The sequence below is a fragment of the Pithys albifrons genome, chromosome 25 (assembly GCF_047495875.1).
Source record: "Pithys albifrons albifrons isolate INPA30051 chromosome 25, PitAlb_v1, whole genome shotgun sequence".
Taxonomy (NCBI): Eukaryota; Metazoa; Chordata; class Aves; order Passeriformes; family Thamnophilidae; genus Pithys; species Pithys albifrons.
Window position 1 is genome coordinate 6,811,955 of NC_092482.1, and position 21,024 is coordinate 6,832,978.

Sequence of the window (21,024 nt, forward strand, 5' to 3'; positions counted from 1 at the left end):
GGGTGAACGGCAGATGGGGCCTCTGATCAATACACAGCGGTTTCCCTCTGGATCTTCTTCCTCCTCACACTTTTCTTCTGCTTCCAGATGGGTCCTCTCCATGGGTTGCAATTCTTTCAGGAAATCTCTGTCTGGTCCAGCACAGTCTCCTTGATGGGCTGCAGTATGAATATCTGCTTCATCATGAGTGGCAGGCAAATACCTCCTCCTCCCCCTCTCACCCTGCTGTTTGCATTGCTGTTCCCACCCTTCCCTCCTGTTCTACCTGCATGGCATTATTTGCCTATTCTTACACATGTTTTTACAAGGAGGCCACAAGCTTTGCTGACTGGCTCTGCAATTGGGTGTGGTTTGGAACACCTCTGACTGGAACAGGGCAATCCCATGTAGAGGATTCTCATAGACGTCACTGCTGTAGCCTCCCCACTACCAAAACCTTGCAATGTAAATCTAATGCACTTCAAAATCCTCGAACATGATAAATGGCACTAGACCTCAATATATAGGGAGCCAAATTCCATTCCACAATGGTATTTCGTTTAGTCTGTAGTTGTCACCTTAGAAATCCAGCCCTTTCTATCCTGCCTCCTACCTGACTGATGTTTCAGACACCTCTGGACAGCCAAAATAGCACTGGGCACTGCAGAGTTTCAATGAAATCTACCCTTATATTTGACAAACCCTTTTTTAGTGAAAAAAAAAAAGAAAGGAAGAGGAAAAGAAAAAAATAACATTGTTCTTACATTTCTATAAAAACCCAGAAAGGCACACAGGAAGTGAGGAGGGAGGCAGACACACAGTCAAATACATGAAGGTGTTTTCCTGTATTATCTTACCAGGATTTTTCTCCCTACAGTCTGGTATTTTGAGTCAGTGACTGAGTAAATGCCAGAGAAAAGAAGAATATGGAAATTAAGAAAAATTTAGTATTTGGGTTTAGCATTATTTTTCCAAACATAGTGGAAACTCTCAAATGGTAGAGAACAAATGTGTGAACAGGCCAGCTTTGTTCAGTTGGCCATGAACAGCAACTAAGCACTCACACAGTCACACATTCATGATGTTAGTGGTGTGTGATATGACCCTTTGACTAGTTTGGATAAGCTATCCTGGCACTTCTTGCCACCAGCTTCTTGTCTACCCGCAGCAGTGAGGTAAGTGCACATCCTGAATACTGTCGGCTCCACAAAGCAGCCCAGCAGGGAATTTGCTGCCTGCAGACATTCATCCAGGTTGACTTCTGCAAGAAGAGAGAAAATGCAAAGGGGAACCACAGCCCAGTAAGGGAATACACTATCAACAGCCTCAATAGGTTGCAGCACAAGAGCATTGGGAAAGAGGAACATGAGTCAGTGAGTGTCAGCCATGGATTTAATGGGAAAGGTCCAGAGTATGACTCCACACAGCAAAATCATGTTACCAGCTTCATCCTGCATCCACCTACAAGCTTTGGCCTCCAGAAGCTCTGACCAAGGTACCTTCCATTTATACTTCTCAACCAGACTAAGGCCAAAACTGTGGCCCAGGCTGCTGGCTGCACATCCTGTGGGGAAAAACAGAACAATCAAGGAGAATAAATAAAAAAAATCAGATCTAAACCAGCATGTAGTAAAAGAAAGACTTTCACACATACACACAAACTCTTTAAGCTTCTGAAATCCTCAAAATCAGAAAGTTTCCTGGTATGTCTGCTGATTTCACCCCACACCCTCCACATCCTTACTCCACAAGTGGAGAGGATAAACCCAACTGCCTTGACTTCTTCCTCTCAGTTCAGCTTAGAGTAGAAACTTGATTGGAACAGGAAAGTTCAGCTCAAGACAGCATCATCCTTTTGCCCCTGATTTCCTTACCTCACTGGGCCTCTGTGCCTCAACTTCAGCTTTGCTGAGTCCCAACGCAGAGGCCAGGGCTGTGGTGAGAGCCCAGGAGCCATTTACTTTCTGGAGTGCTACCACTGCCCTGAGCCCAGAGAAGTCACACAGTCTCGTTCCCAGTGGAGAAATTGTCCAGTTCCAACTGATGTTAAATGCTGACAGTTCCTCCATCATATGTTCTTCAGGAGAAGGGTTCTGCTCTGGAAGACAGAAACGTTCACACAACTCATATGAGAAAGGCAATGACTAGTAACCTTAAATTCTTCCTTTTCCAGGTATACTTTACTCTATCCTCTCTGGACATTTTCAATTCTTTCCAGTCATATACAAGCATCTCAGACTTTTTCCAGACACCCCAGAGCATCCTCAGGTCTTTCCAGTTCCTCATAATTATCCTAAAATTTATCATAAATGCTGTAGTTTACCCAGAGTAATTGTGTCAGGGCAAAACTAGGGTAATTTAAGACTGATCTAAAGGTATAGGGACCTCTGAAAATCTTCTTGATCAAATTCCTACTCAAAGCAGGTCTCATTAGAACAGGTCACTCAGGTACCTGTGTAGTCAAGTCTTAAATATCTCTAAGTATGGAGATTCCAGCAATTTTTGTATTTTCCTTATGATTTTTTTAAAAAAGTAAATTTCTTAAACCCAGTCAGAATTTCCCATGGTCCAACATGTGTCTGTTGCCCCATATCCTGATATTGGGCACTGTCAAATAGAATTTCCTCTGGGTTTTTTCTCTTTTTCTTCAGTCAGCCACTTGTAGACAGAAATAAGGTATCTTTTTCTTACAGATGAGCAAACCCAGCTGTCTCAGCCTCTCCTCATGTGCCATGTGTTCAGCCACCTCAGTTCAGTGGCCCTTCCCTAGAGTTCCTCCAGTATGTTGATGACTCTCTGCTTAAGGAAGCAGAAGCTGGACACAATACCCCAGGATCACTCCCTGCACAGTGTCTACACCAGCTTACTACAACCTGGGATGCTGTTGGATTTCTTTGTTGCAAGGGCACACTTCTGACTTTTGTTCAAGTAGTTGTCCTCTAGGACCCCAAGATCCTTTTCTGTAAGCTGCTTCCTTGAATGTGCATGCCCTGACCCTGTACTCTTCATAGGGTCATCCCATTTCTGATCCGTTCCTGACACAAGACTTCACATGTCTTCTTACTGAACATCATACAGTTCCTGTTAGGCCATTTCTCCAGCCCCCACTGTACTCACCACATACCTGCTGCTCCTGATACGGTGTTGTTTATAAACTTGTTAAGACTGCACTCTGTCCATTGATGTCCAGGTGATTAATGAAAATATTAAATGGTACTGTTACCATGAGAGATCCCTCTGGAATTGCACTGGGTTTTGAACACCAGCTGAACTCTGAATTGCTGATAACTGTCCTTTGAGCTCAGTAGTCTAGATAATTTTCTACCACTTATCCAAGCCAGTATCTCATTGATGCCTCAACAGGGAGAGTGTCAAAGGCCATACTAAAGTCAAGGGATGCAGAATCCATTACCCTTCTCTTGACGACAGTTTCAGCTACCTCATTTGAGAAAGCAGTGAGGTTGGTCAGGCATGATTTTATTTTCAAAAATCCATACAGGATGGCCCTTCTAAGAGAATATTTTGCTCCAGATCCTTCCTCAGACTCACAGAAGGTTGACCAGCTTGAAGGTCCCCCAACTTTTCTTCTTCCCCTTCTTGAAGATGAGTGAGTCATCTCACTGTTTTCCAGTCATCAGGAACTTCTCTTGGTTGCCATGATCTTTTGAAGATTATAGACTGGCAGTGGCATCAGCCCACTCTATTGGCACTCTTGGATGCCCTCAATCCCATGGACTTTTATAGGTCTCTCACTCCATTCATCCCCACTACAGTGATAATCAGAAAGTCTAGTGAGAAGATAAATGCTGAAAGGGAAGTTCAGTCCTAGTCCAACACATTTTGAGAATGCTCAGCTAAGAATTTTATCCTTACCTTTACAGAATGTTGAAAGCTGGGTGAGTGTCTCAGCGTCAGGGGCTTTGTGACCAAGCATGTCAAGGCATAACTGACTTTTCTGAACTATCCAAAACTTGGTAGACTGGAGCAACACAGGCCTGAAGCCACACAACGAGAGCAGCTGGCAGAGAACCAGGTTGCAAGAGGGAGAGAACAACATGGAAGGGTCTGGAGGCAAAGAATCTGGGAAGAGAGGCAGGGAGGTGAGAGTAGATTCATGGGTATTAGAGACAGGCAAAAGGGTGATCAGGCCCATGGGACCAGCAGCTGCAGATGCTCAGAAGGCATCAGATCACCAAGCCCCACTTTCCCCTTCCAGTTCCATCCCCACTGCTGCTACCTTACCATGGTGCTAGGTGTCCCTCTGTTTCACTCATACAGCCACACTAGATGTGAGAGGAGATGGAACCCCCAGGCTGAGGCTGAACTTCACTGCACTCTGCCAGGTGTCCATCTCTGCCCTGTTTGTCCCCTCCCAGGCTTGTTCCCACAGCAGGTGCATCAGGGCCATACGGTGCACTGGCAGCCTGCAGGGCCAGGTGGAAGGTCCCAGTGTAGTGAGATCCCACTAGCCATAGACTGCAGATTTTGCTGCAGACATTTCATTGCCTGGTGACATGGGAAGCAGAGAACACAGACCACTTGCATTCCCTACATATTCTGGGGGAATGGCAATTTGGAAGGGGTCTTGGAGTTGATGTGGATGGTGATATTTGGATTGTCTTGCATGTTTAAGTGGGCCATAGGAAGCGTTGAATATTGCAAGGGTGATGCTGGAAGCCCAGGTAGCCGAGTCATTACCTCAGATGTCATATCCACCCTAGAGTGGATGCACACACATTCACCCTTTGTCTCCAGGGCTATGGCCTGGGAAAGGTGGACGTTAACACAGCTGCTAGTAGGAAAACAGAAACACCTGTACAGGAAAAGAGGAAGATGTTAGTCATGGGAGACAGGTGAAAGGCACAATGGACAAGAGGTCCAAAGGGCAAGTTTGGAGAGGTAAGGACGCTTCTAATTGTAGAAATGAAACTGATGTCATGTTTTCCCATTCACTCTGGGATAAGAGATGTTGCTTGATGGACAGGATGACCGTGAAATGGGTTTTGGGCCTGAAGACTGCATTGAGGAAAGAGGAATACTGCTGAGATACTGCTGACAAGAGTAGGGAAAGACTGGGAGAGGAGGCTCACTGGGTAAAGAGTGTATGCAGTCTTAGTGAGGTATGGAATGTAAGAATGTTTGGAGGGCTCTGGAAGTCAAGGGTAGAGGAGGGTGATGAGTTAACATGCTGGGGGACAGGACCAGGGCTTGCCCATTACCGGTGGTGGTCTTGGTAATGGCAGACCTCAGCCATGACAGCTTCCCCTTCACTGGACATCTTCCTTTGGATGAAGATAAAAAGTTGGATGAGAGAGGAGAGAAAATAAAGATTCCCATGTGTTTGAACTCCCATGGAGGAAAGACACCCTCCTAAATCCAGGCAGACTTTCCAGTTTGCTCCCTTACCCTCTCATGCCCACTGGCCTTGACATAGGAAAAGAGATTGTGAGTCTCCTTTCGTTAATACCAGGACACTTCTTAGCACAAAGAAGTGCCCTACAAGGAAGATCTACCTCCCCCACATGTAGGAAAATTCAACAGAAGCCCTTCCAAGCCTTTCAACCAAAAGATGGTGCCCCTTTCTCCCATGAGGATGCCTTCCACATGCCAACTCTCCTTGCAAACAGCAGAGTATCTCACCCTGAGCCCTGAAATCTACATTTGTTTACACCCGTTCCCCTCCCCAAAATCCTTTGACCCCTCATACCTGACGGGGTTGCCCATGAAGGAGAGGAGTGCGGTAAATAGATCTTAGGACCCCCAACAGGTCTCAGCCTCCCAGATCAGGGCAGATGGATGAGATGCGCCCCATTGCATTGTCCATGTTTTCCTGCGTGTACTCCACACTTTGGTTGTGGGAAGACAACCAGAATGTCAGAGAGGAGGAGAACCTGACCTGTGGCTACCCTCAAATGGGGACTCACCTCATTACTGTGGCGATACATCCTCCACCCACCTCCTCCTCAGGCCTCATCTGCCATCTCAGGAGTCCCTGACAAGCCTTGACCAAACCAGCTGAGCAGTGAAATGCCCCTTTAATGTACTATTTGGGAGGTGAAGCATTCCTGATTGTTCAGGGAGGCCTTCGAACAGAAACATCAGCTGCCTGACCAAGGTGGGGAACAAGGGATAATCAGTCATCCCTGGACAACTTTAGAAATTTTTTTACCTGAATCCTAGTCAGAGTGGAACAGTACCATTGCTACCAGACTTTTGTGAAAAAACATTTCAGGATAAAAAATCTGGCAGCTAACAACTTGTGTTATGGCCTGAACAGAAACTTACTAATGAGCAAAGCCAATTATCTTGTGATCCTATAAACACTGGTCCTAAGTGAGGCCCTTTGAGCCTTCCTGGGCCGCCAGCACCTCCCTCAGAGTGGGAGCTTGTGAACCCTCAAGTTTGTAAGGCTTGAAAGGCTGTCAGTGACAATGAGGCCTGGGATAATACACCCTCAAACACATTCCTCAAGGTGCAACCCACGCTTGTCAAAGAACACTAGGTGAGTATTTCATTAAACACAAGAGATATTTTGGTAGGTGCCTTTACACACACAGATGTGCTTGGGTGCATGTGACTTGATGATGGTATGAAAGCTGCTATTCTAACTTTCACAAATTCGTATTAATACCCACTTTATGCTAATACCTTTGGGGGCAATTCTTTAAGCAGCCTAAACCACTCACCTACAACTACCAGCTGTGCAGAAGCAACACAAAAACTGGACTTACTCTCTCACTGCCCCCAAGAGATCATGGACTGTAACTGCTCTCTGGTAAGAACTTGTCCCATAGTTCCATTTGGAAAAGTCATACTATGCTTACCTCTCAGCTCTACTCCCTTATCACCCCGAACTCACGGCTAGAACACTTTGAAAGTGGCCCCAAAACTGTAGATGTTGAAGTAACAGCCCAGAGGCAAACTCTTGAGGAGGAAAAACAGTGTTTTCTGTGGACAGATGGAGGGATGGGCAGAAGTCAGATGGGGAAGCTAAGCAGAACATCTGTCCATGTGAAGCAACTTGTATCTATCTCCACCAATTGGGCATGACTGGTGAGGAAAATACCCACTGGAGACCTCCTGCAATAGTACCTGTGCATCCTGGAAGAGGCTGCAGTCCATGAGAAAAAGGAATTCTCCAAGGTGTCCTGAACTGGGCACTACCTCAGGAATGTTTGGCATCAGTGTGAGCATCACAACAGAGTCTCCCAGCAGAGAGCCTTGAGTGTGTGTGGGGAAACAAGAAGGATTTTTAAATTGGGGCACCCTTCTGTGTCTCTTTTCTTTTTTCTTCAGCTCCAACCTATTGCCCTTGTGAGAAAAATCTTGGCTTCAAAAATTTTCAGAGAGATGAGTTGAAGGAACATTAACAACAGTAAAATTCTCAAAGGAGGTCGGGTATGACATTTCCTTCCACTTACCATGGCTATTGGGTTGCTTCCAACACCAGGTTTGTATATCTTCTCACAGCAGGGAGAAGAGGTCAATCCAGTCTTGCCCTCCTTCCTCGTGGCCAAATTAAATACGTTTCCTGGGGTAGTGGATACCTTTATACCTTTCATGTCGCAGTCCTTCCCATGTTGCTATTCAGCCGAGACTTCCTGTCTCCCTCCTTCGCTCTGTCACCTGTCAACTACAGAACTGTGGTTAATCTTCAGATTTATTCACTGGGTGATCTACAGGACCTTTAACTCTACTGTGATGAGTCCATCCCTTCTCCTTGGTTTTTATGACTGTTTTTATCACTGTTCCACCAGTATTCTAGCAACTGTTTTAGCATCCGCTTTCACTACTGGGTAGGCCTCCACCCAATGGGTGAAATGGTCCACAACAACCAATAGATGCTTCCACCTCTGTTGTGGGGGCAGGTCTGTAAAATCTACCTGAATGCTCTGGAAGGGCCTCAATGCTAGTCCTCGCCCCCCTTTCTGGCCACTTCTCTGAACTTGCCTGTTAACCTTTTGGCACACCAAACATCCCACAAGTCTCAATATTTTCCTACCCCCTCTGGGAACTTTTGTTCTCCCGCACAAACCTCTTTCCTTTCGGGGGTTCCAATTTCCCAAGCCATTTTGTGGCACGTCCCAACGTTTCAAATTTCATGTCCACACCTCTCACATACATGCTACAAGGTTGCCGGCTCACCTTTAGCGTCCATTCCCAGACATACAAAACTTAATAAACATACAAGGGCCCATATACACTCTCACCACACTGTTAACACATTAGGTACCTTCATAGAAGAACTTTAGCCATAGTGCTAAAACTTGCTTCTTATGCAGCTGCATCAGTAACCAAAATTTGAACACCGTTCAGGTCTCCTGAGCTTGAACCCAAACACAGTAATTACATGTATCAGGAGATGTTTGAGGGATCCAACCAGCATCACTCCCATGAGGGAGACTGTTCTTCACCATTTCCATTGCCCCATTTCATCCATTCAACGATGGATACTTCAATAAAGGATACTCTCTTTCATCACTGTTTCCACCCAGCCGTTACAGTTGCTGGAGAATATCCTAGTAGACTGTCCTAGTTCAGCAGGTGGGACCAGTTAAGACTGTGTGGGGGTGATCAAAGCTGTGTATTCTACCCCCTCTATTCATTCCCCAAGGACAATGGACCATTAGCAGCAGCTGCCCAGGGAGCCATTAGCACCTTTACACCCAGCCTGAGGGGGCGTGGCTGCTAATGGGCCATCAACGGTTCAACAATACCCCATGACTCCCACAGTCAATCACCCATTGTGTGAGTCCCCCACCCTGGGGGAGGGACTGGGTGCTCCCCGAGGGTGCATAAGTGGTGGGTAAGAAGACCTCAGGAACCTCTCATCGGATCCAGAGGAGCAGCAGGACCTCGACAGGAGACCACCACTCTCGACCAGACTACGATTGCCACTCTCGACCAGACTACAGCCATCACCTGCACCAACAGGTTTTTCACTTCCTTTGCTTTGGACTTGGGGGAACCACGCGGGTCTCAGCACAAGGACAAACAAACCCTTTTGGGTTTGTGCCCCAGGACACTGGGTTATGCTGCTGGGTTTTGTGAGTTGAAAGTAATTTCCCTTTGTGTCAGTGTATTTATTGTAATTAAATTTTGGCCTCTGACTTATAATTTCTCTCATGGTGAGTTCATTTTCCCTGCTGGTTCACCTTTAAACCAGCACACAGACTCACAGCAGCTTCATGATGGACAGGCTGCACTCATTCTGTGATTACCCAAGGCTTTATATTAACTTAATTCCCTATCTCATCTTGAGATGACAATTGCCATCCTCTTGCTGCATCTGTGCTCTAGCTTCACCAACCCTTTGACTTCCATAATGATTCCATCCATATACCTTTCCTTTCTCTCCCTCTCTTCCCTTCTAATTCCTTCTGTTGCTCCTCTCCCCAACTCTCAGAAGCCAATCCTGTCCTTCCCCACTCGGTCCTTCTTTCCCTCTTCCCAGACCATTTTTCTCGACATACTTTCTTTCACAACCTGAGCCAGCAGCAGGAATCTGGGGAAGTGATTAGCACTAGAGTCATAAGCATCACTCTTCAGACCAAAGAAACCTTAAATAAAAGCTTGCCTCACCAATTCACTCAACTCCTTCTCATGCCAATTCTCTGCTTTCTCCAGCTTTCTCCTTATATCAGGCCACAACTGTGTTACCAAGATCATTTTTAACAACTCTTGGCCAGTCACTGAGTCTATCTCCAACCCCGAGTGCCTTTGCATACTAGCCATTAACCTGTTCAACCATTCAGTAGGGTTCACATCTTTGCTTTGCCGAATACTCTTAATCCAACCTTCTGCATTTCTAATATTGTCTGTAGTCACTTCCTTCTCGCTTTCCTTTCTCATTGGACCCCATTTATTATTCTCGATCCCCATTTCTCTATTTTCTTTTCCCGAACCATTTTTTCTATCTCTTCCATCTTCTCCCTTTCCACTCTTAGTTCCACATGAACCCATCTTACTTATTCTCGCACTCGCACCACAACCTATCCCTAGGGATTTGACCCTGTCTAGTCCGACAGCCCCAAGCTGCTCCAAATCTAGACCCTGTCTAGTCCGACAGCCCCAAGCTGCTCCAAATCTAGACCCTGTCTCGTCCAACAGCCCCAAGCTGCTCTAAATCTAGACCCTGTCTAGTCCGACAGCCCCAAGCTGCTCCAAATCTAGACCCTGTCTAGTCTGACAGCCCCAAGCTGCTCCAAGGTTCTGGCACTGACTTCCGGTCTCTGTCCACCAGTTCCGCCTACAGGTCTCCACCCTTTCTGAGTCTCCACCCCACGGGGTCCAGACACGCCCCCAACAGCCCAAGTCGCTGCCCTCTGTGACAGCACCACCTCTCGTTGCCATGCCCTTTGGTGACCACGTCCTCAAACTCCTCCTTCGGCACCGCCTCTCTCGGTAACCGAGCAACCAAACTCCTCCTTCATCACCGCCTCTCTCGGTAACCGAGCAACCAAACTCCTCCTTCGGCACCGCCCCTCTCGGTAACCAAGCCACCAAACTCCTCCTTCGGCACCGCCTCTCTCGGTAACCGAGCAACCAGCCCTAGAGGCTTTATACCCAGTTCTGGAACCTTCTCTTCCAGGACACAGCACAACTCCCCTGAGACACCCACCGTCCCAGGGTTCCGTGAAGAACCTGCACAAGTCTTTATTCCTTGACACCCTCCAGTCCTTTGAATGTGCCGCTTCCAATGCCAATCACTCAAATGGTGGGACAGCCCACCCATATCGGGGGTACACCCCCCCCCCCTTGTGGGTCCTCCCGGAAGCACTGAAATAGTGCCTTCTCACGCTGCTTTCACTACCAAGGGTACACATCCCCCCTTGCGGGTCCCCAGGCACTCCACCGGGAAACTTCACCACTCCAAACTACTCCAAAGGGACACCTGCACACTCACGCACACTCCTCTTATTCCATCCCCACCTTCTCCCCCCAGTAGGGCTCGGGGATTGTCCTCCCCGCCTCACCAAGTCCTGGTGACTTGAAACTCCAGAAGGTGGTTTCTATCCCTCGTTGCCCTCGGGTTCCCCTATTGCTGGATCCAGTCTTCTTTTACCCTTTGCTTTGCCTCGTCTGTCTCGGGTCCTCGGTCACTTCCCTCCCAGGAGTGGACCTGGGTCCTCGGACCGCTGAAATCAGCGGGGCATGCCTTCTGGGGGTTCACCAGATCCTGAAGCAGGACGGCAGACTTTGGATCCTGGATGAGCCCCCAAATTGTGGGAAAAATCTCGGCTTCAAAAATTTTCAGAGATACGAGTTGAAGGAGCAAAGCAAAATAGGGTTTATTGGCCAAACTGCACGTGCGCAGGGTGCCTCACCACTGCGTAGTCACCGGGGAGCACACAGAGGAGGGGAGGTCACCCCAATTTATTTCCTTCACACCATGCCCCCTTCCTTCCCCTCCGGGAGCTCAGCCCTCCGAAGTCCATGTTTGGCACCTTGCACGCTGATTCGAGCTTACACCATCACCTCACTTCTTCACTGCCTTCTTTGGACAATTTCTTACTGCGCCATTAATGCTGATTGGTGCATTCAGCTGCCCTATCAGGCCCTAACACCGGCCGCAGTCCCTGACAACAGCCCCCCTGCTGGGACTGCTGCCTCACAGACTGCCCGCCAAATTCGCCTGTCTAACCTGCATGTGGAGAAATCCCCCCTTAAAGGTCCAGCCCCCCTTTCCCAAAGGCAATTAACACAGAACCTTTAATTAGAACTGTATAACCATTAACCAAACCCCTTCACTCCACACCTCCCACAAGGAACCCTCTCTCTTTATTTCTCACAGCCCTCAGATCCTCCTACTCTCCCTGATACCCTCTCCCTGATGCCCATTTCCACCATCTTCACTCACCAGGTGGGGCTTTAGGGTCTCTCTTCTCCACCACAGCACTGAGAATGTGAGACCCTTTGTAATACACCAACAAGTTCAGATCATCCTGCGTTCAGGGTGACGATTTCAAGAACACCTGAGCACAAGTAGGGTGTGTGGAGAAAAGAGAACCAAATTAGTGGATTGAGGAGTCCTAAGGAGCAGCAGAAGGCTGCAGATCCTTTTCTGTTCTTGCTCTTTTGGAGGTATCTGGCAGTGACATACCTGAGCAGATGTCTGATCAGAAACTGTGTATTGCAAAGGGGTGTAGCTGCTGTTAATGACTACATGGGACACACCATGGGCTGACTTCAGGGAGATGCTGAAGTGCAAGTTTTTGGTCATCTCTTTGGCAGAGATCCTGCCTGTAGGGAGACAGAGATGTGAGAAACTAGGAGACCCTGGGGAAGCACTCAGCTGTGGTGGGGCTCTGCCCTTGCTAGAGAGAAAATGTGGCCTCTAAGAAGTCCCTCGCTGTAGTGTTTAGTGATGGTAGTGGTGGTGAATCTGTAGACACACAGTGTGATCTGTGTAAGGTTCTGTCGGAGTTTCTTACTGTGGTAAATATGAGACTTGTGGAGTTCCTGACTATGAGGTGCAAGGGATAATATTCAGATTCTCTGAGGCACTTGTACAGATACACGCCTCCCACCCCTCCCCGAGGAATGTTGGAGAGCGGTGCATTCCTCCCTGGATCACTCACTGGTGTATTTTATGCAGGGGAACAGGTGACGTGGCCAGCAGAACTGGGCAGCCCCATCAGGCTGTAGTGGCAGCTCCTGGACATAGCACAGGCTGATGGTCACTTCCCCATTAGGAGGCAGGGGCCCCAAAAACAAGCAAACACACGACACCAAAGATCCCACTGATCCTGAAGGTATCTTAAATTCTCCATGCCTAAAGTAGTTTTTATAGCTTCTGGGCCTGCCACAAAGGGAGAAAAATGTATTGCTGAGTTCTCCATAGCAATAAAAGAAAGAACTGAAATACATAGGGTTCTTTCAGCCAGTCCAGAAACCACCCACTCCCACTGCAACTCCAGTACCTCCTCCTTCTCCCAGAGCATTGCTTCAATGCAGGAGTCCCCCATGCTAGCATGGAAGGTGCGTACAATAGTGTTCGAATCCACAGGAAAGATGAACATGATCTCTTTGGAGACTTGCTGCACATTGCAGAAAACCAGCTCAGACACCACATCAGCCACAAAGTCCTGAATGGTTACATTTACTGTCACAGTTTCCAGCTCTACTTCAGGATAGGAAGAAAAGAACCATATTCCCCCTCTGGAATAAGCCTGAGGAAGACACAATGGTTGTCAGACTCCTCAGTTGCCTGTAGTAAACTGTAGTAAATTTGCGGTGTCCACTTATAGTGGAAAAGAATTTTGTTTCCAAACCTGCCACAGAAACACCAGTTGCAGAAGCTGGCAAGCAAAAATGAAAGGTTGCTGGGGCTGCCAACATTCCCCTTAGACCAGTTTGTCATCTCTCTATGACCCTCTCTGTCTAAAGCATATGGCAGCTGTGACCTCAGATCGCCTACTGCCACGCTTCATCTTAGCTCAGGCCTACCACAACATTAAGACGAGTCTGTCTGTCCCCCAGCACATAGCTGGAGACAGTCCCACAATGGAGCTTCACACAAATGGCAGGAGGTGCCAAGCAGATTTCCTTCACTGTTCACTGCCAAGGCCAGTTGTGTTAGGGTGACTGAGCACTGGAAGAGGATCCAAGAGAGGTTTTGGTGTCCCCTTCTCTGGAGATATTCAAAAGCTGTCTGAACTCAATCCTGTGTAATGTGTTCTACAGGATCCTGCTTGAGCAGAGAGGTTGAACTAGATGACCTCCAGAGGTCCCTTCCAATCTTACCCATTCTGTGATTCTGTGATTTATCTCCTTTTCATTGTTGACAGCAGAGATATTTCTCACTGACGTCCCTTTCTCATCTGTCATACTTGTAGCATAGGATTTATCTGAGATCAGCAATGTGTAGATCTGAATTTGGCTGGAAAATAGTCTTGGTGATCTCACTGTCTGCTGTGACAGCAGCCCATGGAGGGAAACATTCTTCATACCTGTGCCCTTGATTTGAGAGGAAGAACACTCATTTTAGGGCAACGCTTGGCATCAGAGAGGCATCAGAGCTGATGGTAAAATACATTGGAGTAGTGTCTTTGTCAAGAATGGTGCAACACTGTAGTAGGAAGAGAGTGACACTTCACAAAGGAAGGTCTAAGACCTTTATAGGTGCTGCTATAATGTCTTGGAAGGGGATGGTGCACCTAAGATGATGTAGATGATGCAATATCAGAGCACTGAGGAGAGTTTCCTCCTTTCCCACAGGAGTAGATATCTCTCCTGCATCTTCCTACTCCTTTATGATTGTTTCCCTGGAAAGCCTTCAGCACGATGAGATGAATCAACTTACAGAATGATCTTTTGCTATGCCAGTGACAGAAAGTAAAGGCTGATTACAGCCCATGCCCCTGCCTTCCCAGAACATGATGAGATATGACTCCCTGTCAACCAGCTGAGAAATCCATTCTTCCCACATTATTTCTCAGCTAAGATCTCCCCCACTGCCTGCATTTCTGTCCTCAGCTTACCCCTACACATATACTGTTTGCTCAGGACACCACTTTTCCTCATCTTGACTGTTTGGTTGAAGAGAGCTTCTGTGAGGAAAAGAGCAAGAGTGAGCTATGAGGACCTTCTAGAGAAAAACAAAACAAAACAAAGAAACAAACTACAAAAAACCCCAACACCAAAAAAAACCCAAACAAACCACCAACAACAAAAAACTGGGCACCTCAATCTTCCCTCCTCCATGATATGTAGCTCACACCTGCATACATAGGTCAGGAAGACTCATTGCATCCTTACACTGGGGAAATGAGGAAAGTAATGGATGAATTAATTTGTATCTGGAAGGCATGGATGCACATCCAGGGAAATGAGGGGTAGGAGAATGATGGAAACATTGATGAGCAACAGAAGTTACAGGTGTTGTGTGGATCGTGAGAGAGTATGATAAAAAATGCCTAGTTTGTGACTGATCTATCAATTAGGCACCTAAACTCACCAGTTCGGTGTACAGGTCACTGGTATGAACTCTTACAGATACTGAGTAGAGCCTTGATTCTGCTGACAAAACATTGGACAGGAGGGTCAGGTGAGTGGTTCTAGTAAAGGTGAAGAAATCCGTTCTAGCTGCATCCTATATGTTCTATGCTATAGGTATTGGTATCAGGTGTCTATCTTGGAATAGACAGGACAACAAAAATGGTAGTAGATACCTATTCAATTATGAAATCTCACCCCTAAATTGCACAATAGTAAGATTCAGTTCAATATTATTATGTATAAAAGTGAATGTTTCCATAGATATATTCAGATCAATTTCTAAACCTCTGCAAGGATGCTTACTAAAGATCTCAGAAAGAGGGAATGAAAATGGAGCAAAGAAATGAATGAGGAATGAGAGGAATACAAGAGGGAATAGAATGAGGAAGAGAAGGAGGGATGTGCATCCTCTGCGGTAGTGCTCCTGACTGTGGGACTATTGTACCTCAGAAAGTCAGCGGCCACTGTAGCAGTTTATCTGAGGAGGCACAGGACAGGACTGTGCTGTACTTCACAAATCCCATGGCTGCAAGACAACCATAGCCAGCTCACTGTAAGAGAGCCAGAACATGCACAGGTAATATGCTGCTGGATCAGAGGCCATTTGGTGCTGCACAGCCCAGGGCTCTCGGCATCTTACGGGGTGTAAGATTGTCCATGCTGTTCTCTCTTTTTTTCTAGTGTCAGGTCTAAGAAATTACATTTCAAGTGATACTTTGCAAACTCTAAATATCTTTCTTACTGGGATCACTGTGAAGCAGCACCTACATCCTGGGTCAATGCATTTGGTGCACTCAGTGGGTCCCAGTAAGAAATATTTTTCTAGAGAAAAGATAAAGAGGGAGAGGGGCAGTCACAAGAGACTTGGTCCAAGGGGTTTTCCCAGTGAACTTGGGAAGTAGGAGGGGATCTGAATGTTCCAGCCCAACTGAAGTATTAGCATGACTCAAGGAACACAGGGTGGAGCAAAGGTAAGGCAAGGAAAAAAGAGCTTACTGCCACAAGGGAAGCAAAAGAAAACTTCACTATTCTAGGAATAAATCAGAATTTGATGGTGTCTGTTACTCCATAGTTGTGCTGTCAGTTTCTTTAAACTATATTTGGATAATCCTCCAGATTCTGGAGGACCTCTTCATCAGAGGAATTCCTGGAGAGATAGCTCCTATTAGATGAAACTAAGAGTTGATAGACTGATAAAAGCCTGAAGATATGATTCTTTGTTCCTAGTAAAAATCCTGATTTACTGATATCTGCCTTTAAGGATCTGTTATGGGTTTAGCCAGGTGGGCCTAAATTTAGGTTTTAAAGTTCCGACTAGGCCTGAAATTGTCAGCTGACTTGAGCTGGGCTGAGCTAGCTCACAGCTGACTTCTTCTAGCCAATAATATTGTATTCCATACCATACTGCATCATCTCAAAAGGTGTAAAATCCAGTGTGTGGGAGTGGCTTGGTCAGTTCCACCATAGCTGAGGTACAGACAGGACGTAGTGCAACTCCTGTCTTGCTAGAGTAGGCCTTGCTCCTGCTGCTGCCGCTGCTTGCATTTTGTTTGAATTCAGGGAAGTAGAAACATTTTGTTGTTACTCTTTCTGTTTCTTGCTATGTGTCTCTTAGAGTACTTACAGATCTAGTGTAATAGACTGTGCTTTGTATTAATTGGGGAGTGGGAAGTTATTTCCTGTTATATATATATATACATATATATATATATATATATATATATATAACTTGTGTAAGTGTGTGTTATATTGTAGTTTTCTCTTAATTTTCTCTTTTCTGTATAAATACATATAGTTAGTTTCAGCATAAACCTAGTTTGGAGGTTTTTATTCCCTCTCCCTCTTTTTCCCTTGGCTGGTTGGGGGGAAGAGGAACCCTTTCTCTTTGTCTTGGACACTTGGCGTTTTGTCAGCTCAACCCAAGACAGGATCCCAATAACAAAGTCCCTGTGCTTGCACATCGATTTCCTGTATTTTACAAACATACAATTTATTTACAATATATTTCAAATATCATGAACTATGTTTGTGCCTCATTGTGAATTTAGACCTAAGCCTGCTGTCCTTGACCTCAGCGATCCCAAATGTGTAGGTATCATTTGAACTAAGTGGCCTGGCAGGACAGCACAGCAATCACAGACACACAGAAGCCCCCAAGCCTTTGTCAGGGTACTGCAAGCACAGACAGACAGACAAATAAACAGATGCACACAAAGCAGGTTTGCAAAACTTCCATGTGGAGGCAGGGAAGGATGGATGCACAAAATACACTCACCATGAGCAGCACACTGCAGCAGGAATGATGGGCACACAGACACAGGAATGGCTCCAGGTCTGAAAACTCTGAGCTGCAGCAGGGAAGGATGTTCCCAGGAGCACTGGCAGGAGGAGGAGGGGGACTGGTCTTTGCAGTGAGTGACAGGGGTGGATGGGAGTCATGGTCATTGCTGCAGTGCCTGGCCAGTTCCAGGAAAGGGAATGCTGCCAGACATGAACTCTGAGATATATGGTTGAGAACCTGAGGTACCGCCAGCCCTACATGATGTGATGAATGGGAAGCATTGGGTGTAGGAGTGCTCCAAGTCTCTGGGCAGCTCTGGGAAGGTCAGTGGAATAATGAGGGAAGCATGATCAATGGGAAATCCACATGGAGGGTGAGTTTTGTGTCCAGAATTGGGAACCAGAGGTACTAATGGAAACCATGATGTGAATTGACCCCATACAGGAGGTTCTGAGCTGGGGATGTTGCCTGAGAAAGGTCTGGCATGTCCAGGGAGATGAACTGCAACAGCGCTGGGCAGGGTGCAGAGCGTGGGGGATGCTGCCCAGCACTATCTGCCCTGTAGGAGAGGTTGGAGGTGTTTGGTTTGAAGTGGGGAGGCTCCCATTTTTACCATGGGAAGCACTTCCCCATCAGAATTGCAAGTGGCTGCTAAGAAGGGAACAATTCAGTTCCAACAGCAAAAAGTGTGCCCACAGGTGCTTCAGGCTGCTTTCCTGACACCCTCCCCTGATTTATCCTTTTTCAGTGGACCTCACTGGGTCCAAGAGGATACAGGTAACAACAGTTTTGGACCAGTTAGTAAACCTTGGAAGAAGAGATGGGTACCTTTGGTCTTTATTCTAGATATTGCTGAGTTTGCTTAGAGTCACACACCTACAGAATAGTGAATGCCAAAGCTCCAGACCTGGAGGGGTATTGCTATGGATGACCTCCGAAGACAAGGTCCATTTTCTTGGAGCGTATGGAGACCTCTCTGTTCCATAGAGCACAGACCATTTATACTGAGAGCTGGAGAGTAAGAGAGTGTGATGCTACCCAAAGATGGTTTGGCTAACTAGTTGGCTACCTAGCTGGTTACCAAGTTGGTTACCTAGTCCCCAAAGTACACTAGGTAACTTCTACCTAGTCTTGTCAGAGAAGCATAGACAGGATAGTCTGATGTCCATCTGCATGACTATACAGTGACAGACACAGTCAATTTTTATTTGCTTCTGTAGCAGTGAAATTTTCCTTTCCTTACCTTGCAGAATTTCAGTAAGATGTGGCAGTGTTGCTTTTCAGGAATTTTCTTCTCCAGTGCTGATTATTAAAAATGTCCCTTGAAAAATTCTCAGAACACTTTCAAAGCATCACGGAGATTTCTGGTGAGTATTGAGAGCTTGTTATTTGGTTCTGGATATAAACTGTGTTCTGTGCTTTGATAAATGAATGCATGAATTAAATCCACTGAACTGAAAACTGAAACTGCTTCCTACTGAATGCCTTTTTCCATTCATGAGGAAAACCCACTACTGCAGAAAACCAGTATGGACATTATGCTAAATTTGTTTCCATCAGTACCCCAGCAGACTATACATTTTAAAATGTTCATTCACAATGCCCCTCCAATTCTGCAGCACACACCTTCAGTGATGTGCTTTAAAAAAAAAAAAAGCCAAAAGTAGACCCTCTGGTAACTTGCAATGTGGGTGTGTCTTAGTTTCAGCTTCTATAAACTGGACATTTCCTTCAAGAGAACACTCCCTTTTATATCAGCGTCACTGGTGTCAGGAAGAAGACATTGGCAGTGTGCTGCGAACAGCACATGTTCTGCCACAGGGACCCCAAGATCTGGACAACAGCCTCTCTGTAAACCTACCTTTGGTGGCCTGGAAACTTCCTGGTGTCTTGCACAAAGGCAGAAATGATATAACCTAAATTTTAGCTCATTAGATAAGAGATAGAGGAGAGTTGACTTGTGCTGTGACTAGAAACGAAGATGTAGTTGTATTCACAATTGTATAAGAAACTATTCCAGTGAGTGATCCCTTATACCCAGACCAAGGAAGTGTAAAGCAGCTTTGCTCCATATTGTAGCTGAGCAACCAACAGAGATCACCAAGGCTCCCCTGTGCAGCATTTTGCCAACATCTCTGGCAGACAGTGATCCTAACCCCAGAATTTTTAGACACAGTAACTTTTCTTACTTTCAAAGTGCTTGAAATAAAAAGACTATGGTGCAAGCCACAGAAGGAAGAATTATTTTGCATGACAGTGAGGATGTGAGTGAAGTCTGTGGTGGGTGGTGTGCAAGTGTTTGGGGCTATAACAGGTGCTGACTTGGAGCTGGAAGTATCAGAAAGTTGTGTAGAGAAGAGGGACTAGAGCCCAGCTTTCTCCATAAAGGCTTGCAGGAGAATCTGTAGGCTGAATGACTGTCATTCATGATGAGTTCAGTTCCACATGGAATTAGCTATTTTGTTCCACAGGAGACTTCAAGACTGACCTTACAGTGATGCACTATGAAAGAAAGGTAAAGGTGGCAAAGCGTTCATCTAGGTTTTGTGGCTCTGTGTTGATGCATCTCTGGGGTTTATTTGTCAATGCCTTTGTTGTGTTTGGGTCTCAAAACTGGACACAGAATTCTAGAGGCTGTCTCACAGGTACTCAGCAAAGGGAGAAAAATCCCTTACCTCAGTATGATGGTCATGCCCCTGCTATAGCAACCCAGGTGGCTGCTGGCTTTCTTTGCCTCCCAGGCATGGTAGTGGCCAACTCTTATAACTTCATTTTGTTTTGTTAAGTGAGCTCTTGTTTTTCACAGAATTTGTGCTTCATTGATATATACATTTCTCAGCCTGAAAAAGGGCAAGAAGAAAACCCAGACATCATATGTAATTCACTCACTTGTCCAGAGGTGCAAGAATTGTAGCAAGATATCTGTCAATAAGTCAGACTGTTAAACCAGGTGCACTGGAGGGTGGGGATTCCAGCCCACAGGTGAGGGGAGGCATGGGGGGGCACATGCTGAATCCATGGGGCAGGGGAATGAGAGTGGAAGATCTCAAGAAAGATGAAACAGCCTAAAACTGGGCTCTCTGCACACAGCTACACACAGGTGGAAGCTCGTCAAAAGCTCTGCAACTACAACTCTGATGTCCCTGGAGTACCCAAGCTCTTTATTTGACTGATTTTGTACTGCATGAAGGATACACAGGAAAGGCAGGCAGGGACAGAGGGAAGGGGTTTCCTTCTGTGTGAAGGAACAGCAATTTTATGAGTGGGCAGTAGGTCAGCTGGGAACTCATGGGAAAGATTCATGTTATAGGCTGTGTCCTCCAATCCTAACCTCCTTCCTGGCACATCAATCCTGTGTGTCAACATTTCCCTTCTCTTGTGGAGCCCAAGACTGAGTGCAGCATTGTAGATGTGGTCAGGTAAGTACTGAGTAAAGCACACTAATCACTTCCCTAGACTTCCTGGCTGCTCTCCTGCTGGTAGATCCCAGGATGCTGTCAGCCTCCTGTCTTGCCATTGTTGATCCTTCAGTTTTTTAATAATATTTTCCCAACTATTTTCTATTTCTATGAATGTCTGTCTGAACAAAAGGACTTTTGGGGTTTCCAAGATGACCCAAATGCACTTAAAGATTTGTGTTTTTCTCCCTGATAGCAAACAATGAGTTTGATTAGAGCTATGGTTCTTCATCTGTCAGATCATCTTCAATGTCTAAACTTCAATGGTGGGAAACCCACCAGGGACTATGAAGTGCCCAGTCACCT

The 21,024-nt window shown here is 46.2% G+C and overlaps 1 pseudogene; it reads right to left on the minus strand.

Moving 5' to 3' along the window:
* Positions 1-1,349: 1,349 nt before the first annotated feature.
* LOC139682599 (von Willebrand factor A domain-containing protein 5A-like) lies at positions 1,350-13,809 on the minus strand (annotated as a pseudogene).
* Between the last annotated feature and the right edge of the window lie 7,215 nt (positions 13,810-21,024).